This window comes from Durio zibethinus, chromosome 21, assembly GCF_047325235.1.
Source record: "Durio zibethinus cultivar Kanyao isolate XHJ-2024 chromosome 21, ASM4732523v1, whole genome shotgun sequence".
NCBI classification, from domain to species: domain Eukaryota; kingdom Viridiplantae; phylum Streptophyta; class Magnoliopsida; order Malvales; family Malvaceae; genus Durio; species Durio zibethinus.
The window spans coordinates 22,770,495-22,777,058 of NC_143182.1; the positions used below are offsets into that span (position 1 = coordinate 22,770,495).

A 6,564-nucleotide genomic window follows, 5' to 3' on the forward strand; every position below is an offset into this window, starting at 1 on the left:
ATAAAGCTAAAGTTATAACTTAAGATTTAGAATGAACAAACTAACATTTTTTCTTTCAAAGTACTAAAGAGGGTGTTGAGGCTATCAATAATGCTCTGCCAATGAGATGAAGGAGAATCTTTACCAAAAGATCGCCTAGATCTTAATACACTTCCCTTAAAAGTTCTAAGAGCCTAAAATTCAACATCACCGATTAAAATATATATATATATATATAAAAGGATCGAGACAAACTTAAGTATAGCTACCAACCAACCAATTAAACAATTAATTTCAAAAATTAAAATAAATACCCATTAAAAATTATCATTGTACCCTTATTCATCAATTTTATTTTTAATTATTTTACTTTATTTATATGTTTTATTTTATTTTTATTTAATTATTTCTTTATTTTTTAAATCTCACAAAAGTGACACAATTGGAACAAAATATGTTCATGTTTGGGATACCTTGATTTTTCCTACAGCATATGTGGTACTGAAGTTTTTTTCATGCTTTGGACTTTTTGTAATAGGTAGAGGTGGTGCTACCCATCTAGAAAAAGAATAAAAAAGTTAAGCATCATCAATATTGTTTTAACACTTTTGAAAAGAATTTCATTAATTGTAAAAGCGGTCTATGAAAATTGAAGTTGAGATTTGATCATTTTTTTCTTTAATTTTGTTTTAGCTTTTAAGTTGATGTTATTGTGGGGTTTTTTTTTTTTTTTGGTGTTGTGTTTATTATTTATTTGATTTTGCTTTAAATTTCGTGTGATGAGTTGATGCAAAATAAAGTTGTATAAATTGTTTTGATAGTTATTAAGCTAAATATTAAAGTTGGATCAATGTTGATGTTGTTGTAAGTATTGAATAAGTGGTTGGTTTTAATTGTTAAATGAGGTTTATTTGTGGTATGTATTTTCTTAGGTTATAGTAGCATTGAAATTTGAACAAAAAATCTTGACTTTTATTAAAAGATATAGGAATTAATACATTCAAAATCTAATAGATGGGGATTGGATGGAACTTGGTTTTTGGAATGGAACACGAAAATGCTTAGCTTATAAAAAAAAAAACCTAGGTCATCTTCATCAAAATCTATGTATTTGAGCCTCTAATAAATTAGCCTTATCTACATCATAAATAATGACAGATAACATATTGGATCGAAACAATCCATGGCCAAAAGTATGCTTATATGCATGCATGTACGATTGTATTAAGTTGATGCATCCATTTAAATTTGGCATTATTTTATTTTTAAATTTGTGAAGATAGAAAAAATCATGATGTAACTTCTTAGATAACAAAATTAAAAAAAAAAAGTATAAAGGGGAGACATTGCTGATGTCCTCACTTTAGGGTTTTTTATGGTGTTGATTGTTATGAGATTGGTGATGATTTGAGAGAATAAGAAAGGTTGGTATTAGCTTTTCCAAAAGATAGTCTTCTATCCAAATCAACACTTATTGTTTTTTGCTTCAAACTTATGTCTGTCTACCTTTGACTTGAAACACCTACGATAAGTTGAGGGATTGCTCTTGCTTTATCAAACACCTAGCAAATAATTCATATTTAGATCAATCAATCTAATAGTTCCAAATGATTTTGTTTTAGAGAGGAATAGTGGATCAAATGATAGAGCCTTTGTCATACTTGGTCACCGAGTTAGCTCTAAAACAAATTAGAAAAATAGAAGAGAAATAAAAAATGATGTAGTTTTAAGGGAAAATCTAATTACTTGATCCATTGTCAGTGTTTTCCACTGTTCTATACATCTACATGAACACAGAACACCCATAGAGATAATGAAAAAAAGTTCATCTTGAGAAGATTACCATCTATAACTAGATGCCTTTTTCTCTTTACCCATTTTTTCTCCACACCCACTACAGTTGAATCATAGAAATACAAAAATAAAACACGATAAAGGTGCCAAAACAATTATGAAAAATCATAAAACTATAACACTTTTGATCATATACATAAGTTCAAATAAATGAAGATTGCCCACAGTAACCTTTTCTACAAATGACTTTGCACGTGAGCTAGGGTTAGATCTTTGACATTCATCAACTTTTAAGATAGATTTTGGTGTTGCTTTTATGATAATTGCTAATACAAATATGTAAACTTGTTATGCTTTCTGCAATAAACTTTTTCAATTTGCACTAATAGGGAAAAGAGAAAAAGTAAACATACCTATTCTAGATGAAAAGATATTTGAGTTTATGAAGTATATTACTTTCATGGCCTTCAAGAAGCTAGATTGCATGAACAAAATAAGCATAGAAGGTTGAAGTCCATCTTATTCTGGAGCTCTGATGCTTCTTTTCACTCCATTGATCATTTTTACATTTCTTTTAAAATCACAACCATAGATTTGAGGCTGATATTGATGCTAATGGTGATTAAGGTTTCTTGGTTTTTGTAAATGGGAAAGATCCAAATCTATTATTTCAAACCCTAAGCTTAACATGGGTCCTCTAAATGTTAAATTACTGTATCCATTTTCATGGCTCAAATCACTTCCACTGCTGTCAGAATCACTCATTGAACTTCTATCATTATAGATTGATTTCCTTGATAACCCATCATAGGCCATTTCCTTAACCTTACAATCTGAAATTGATGGTGGGCCAATTTATAAGGATAAATCAAGCAAAGGTGTGATTCTCTTTCTTTTAAATAGTATCACCTTACATTTTCACAAACATTGAAATTCTTCAATTATATTCCTTCTTCACATGTAAAACAAAGCATGGCACATTACATTTCAGTATAACACAAGGGATAAAACTAAGAAGATGCATTCAGGTATCTAACAAATAAACCTGAGCACAATAATATAGTCTCCAGACATAGTAAGTATGTTCATTTGAGCCTAGTTCCAACAAAAATTTGAATAAAGGATTGCCACGACCCCTTTCCATAATAGTTTGTTCAAAGGTATATCTTTCATCAAAAACATAAAGAGCCATTGTATCGATTACACGGCAGAGATGACCATATTTAAGTGGAGTGACCATTATATCTGGAACAATCGGAGTAAAAACCTAGCATCCAAAAGAAAAAATTATCAACATAACCATAGAATAGAGCAATTAAGAATTACCTTAACATGGAGATAAATCAATAGCATATAATTATCATTTTCTCAAAAATAAAACAAAGAAGATAAGTCAGTTATACTAAGCCTTTTGCTTCTCTGCCTTAGCAATATAAGGTTATTTTTCTTAAAACCATTTATTTTAAAGTAATCAACAAGCATTTTTGCAAGTACTTTTTAAAAGATATTTAACGTTGAAATAGCATAATACTAATAGCTTCGAACATCCTCTTCCATTTATCTCCACTAGCTTTGTCAACCTAAATTTAACCACAAAAGACAAAGAGAAAAAGAAAAATTAAATTAAAATTAAAAAAACCTATTAATAAACAATAAAAAGCATTGTTCTTACTTACAACTATAGCATATTTGTTTTTAGAATGATCTTTCTTGTTTGCTCATAGAACTTCTCTGTTTTGGATAAATTTTTTTTCTTTTACTTTTAAAGATAAAAAATACCAAAAACTTTTGAAATTTAATAAATCCAAAAAAATCACATATAAAGCAAAATAAAAAAAAAAGTATATACTAAACATGCAAAAAAAGAAAAAAAAATTTATCCATTTATAGAGAATTCAATCTCAAATAGGTCATTGTAAATACCTAGTTCAATTTTTATTTTTGCTTACTTTTTATACCTGAAAGCTAATAGATTATATCGGTTGATAGCACATGCAAAGAAATCCATGCATGAAAACAGAAACAACTTATAACACAAACTCAAACAAATTTGGCAGTAGTTTACCTTATTTAGCCACAACTATTCTTAGATAACTAAATTAGTAAAACACTGATGGCTATCCAAATCGATGTATCAAGAATGGTGAAAATGTCAGGCCATTAACAAAGCTAAGATACATTCCACTATACACAAATGCTAATGATCTACTTCTTTTAACAATAGGAACTGTAAACACCTCATTTTGTCTGGGGAGTTTTTGAAATTAATTAGGTTTCAAATTTTGATTGTGATTACGCAATTGGGTCTTAATTAAAAAAGTGAATTTTAGGCCCAAAGATTAAGCCTTAAATTTTATTTGTATTTAATTTTTTTAGTTTAATTTTTGGTTTAATTTTTGTTTTTTTTAGTAAAAAAAGTCAAAGTTAATTGGTAAAAAAAAATAAAAAATGGGTATGAATAAAAAAAGGAAAAAAGAAAAATGTAGGATTTTGCATGGAAAATTTTGGATTCAATTCAATTCTTAGATTCTATATCAGATTTTAACTTTAATGGTAGAATAATATTGGAAAGACTTAGGACTTAATCTATTAAAAAATGAAAAATTATATCGAGAATAAAATTTGGAGAAAAGTCCTAGATTCAGTTGAATTAATTTCTTCCAAATAAAAAAAAAATCCAATCCCTATATAAAGACTTTGAATCTAAGATAATAAGGGACCTCACAGCAATTGACTTCAAGATCAAATAGATGTCATTAAAAAGAGAGAAAATTTGGACAAAGTTTTGAATCGATAAGGAAGAAGCAATCAAGCAAAAAAATTTATAAGAAGATCCTGTTGGAGTTTTTGGAAGAAATGCTAAGATTTATAGCAAGAAACATCAGTTTTGAAAGGTGAAAAATTGTTGAAACCCATTGAGGTAATGTTTGCTTTCATTTTTTTTGATGATTTTTGCATAACTTTTATAATATTTAATTGCTTACTCTTATTTTTATATTTATTGCATGATATTTATTTTTGCATGAATTTACATGACTAATATTATCTTTACATGATAATTTATTTGGCTGATATATATTTGCATGATTAATTATGTAATTTGATTGCATGATTATTAATATATGTATTTACATGATTATATATTTAATTGCATGTTTATTTGCATGGTTTATATATTATTATTTGCATGATTATATATTTAATTGCATTTTTATTTGCATGGTTTGTATATTTTTATTTGTGTGATTATATCTTTAATTGCATGTTTATTGCATGTTTATATATTTAATTGCATATCTATTTGCATTATTACTAATTTATTTATTTGTGTGATTATATGATTATTAATATATTTATTTGCATGGTTATTTATTTATTATTATTGCATGATTTTATATTTATTACATGATATATGTTATTGCATGATATTTGATTGCATGTTTCTATATTTATTGTGTGCATAATTGTGTGATTATATTTATGTGATTATATTTGGTTGCATGATTATGTATTTGAATGAATGGTTATTAATATATCTGCATGGTATTTTATATTATTACATTATTTAATATTATTGCATGATAATATATTTGCATGATATTATATAATTACATGATTGTTATATTTGCATGACATTCTTGCATGAATATTTAGCATGATCTAAGCATGATATTATTATATGATATGTGGTATGATTTATAGTATATTTGCATGATAATTTTTACTTGGTATGATTTAATATTTCTTGCATGATTGTATGATTGCTTGATATTTTGATAGAATTTTTGTACCACCATGTTTTGTAAATAAATAAAAGGATCATAATTGATTTATTTGCATGATAAAACTATATTTGCTAAGGCTTAAATAAGATAATACATAAATAATTTGGTACTAATTTTAGGTGTAAAGGGGTGCTAATACCTTCCCTGTAAGTAAATGACTCCTTAACTTTAGTTCTGTTGATGTAAATCAAAACCTATTCTTTTAAGGACCTTTAGCTGAGGCTTATGATAACTTTAAAAAAAATAAATTCACATAGGTAACCTATCACACTTAGATAAAAAAGATTGGTAGTAACTCTATGATTTTTGTGTCTAATTGATAGGTTCCAACCTAAATGTTATGACAGTTTGGCGACTCCACTAGGGATATTAGAAAAGTCAAGCCATTAATTAGTTATGTGTTATTTTAAACCTTACTTTGATAGTTTTATTATGTAATTATTTGTGATTTTCATATTATTAACCTATTTGTTTTTATTTTCTTGTTTTGCAAATTTTAATTTTTTAATGTGCATCAATTTATTTGATTATTTGGCATGTCCCTTTACACATACCATTCTTGCATTCATGCATAAGGTCTAGACTCAAGTTTTGTCCTTTATTAGAAGGGAGCAAGTGCTTACACTCTCATGAGGTGATAACCTTTATGTGAGCTAGTGAAAACTCCCATTCAAATTGAATCATTTTCGTATGAGCCTTTAATGGTGGGCGATGATTGGGGTGCCTTACTAGTCTATAATGGGCGATGATGTACGAAACAATTTGAGAACTTTTAGAGTGTCAGACCTCTGAACACAGCATGTAAATAAATAATAAGGATCTATACCTTAATTGGAGCCCTGCCCTTCCTTTTGCTTGAAAACCCTAAATAAGACGCATGATGGGATATTTATCTTACTTATAAATTTATATATTATATGCATACTAACCCTTTATATTTTTTCTTATATATATTATGTTTACTAACCCTTTTTTTTTACTGTATATGCATGCATTTACATTCTTA

The 6,564-nt window shown here is 27.3% G+C and overlaps 1 pseudogene; it reads right to left on the reverse strand.

Moving 5' to 3' along the window:
* Positions 1 to 1,915: 1,915 nt before the first annotated feature.
* LOC111306608 (putative transcription factor KAN4 pseudogene) lies at positions 1,916 to 4,848 on the reverse strand (annotated as a pseudogene).
* Between the last annotated feature and the right edge of the window lie 1,716 nt (positions 4,849 to 6,564).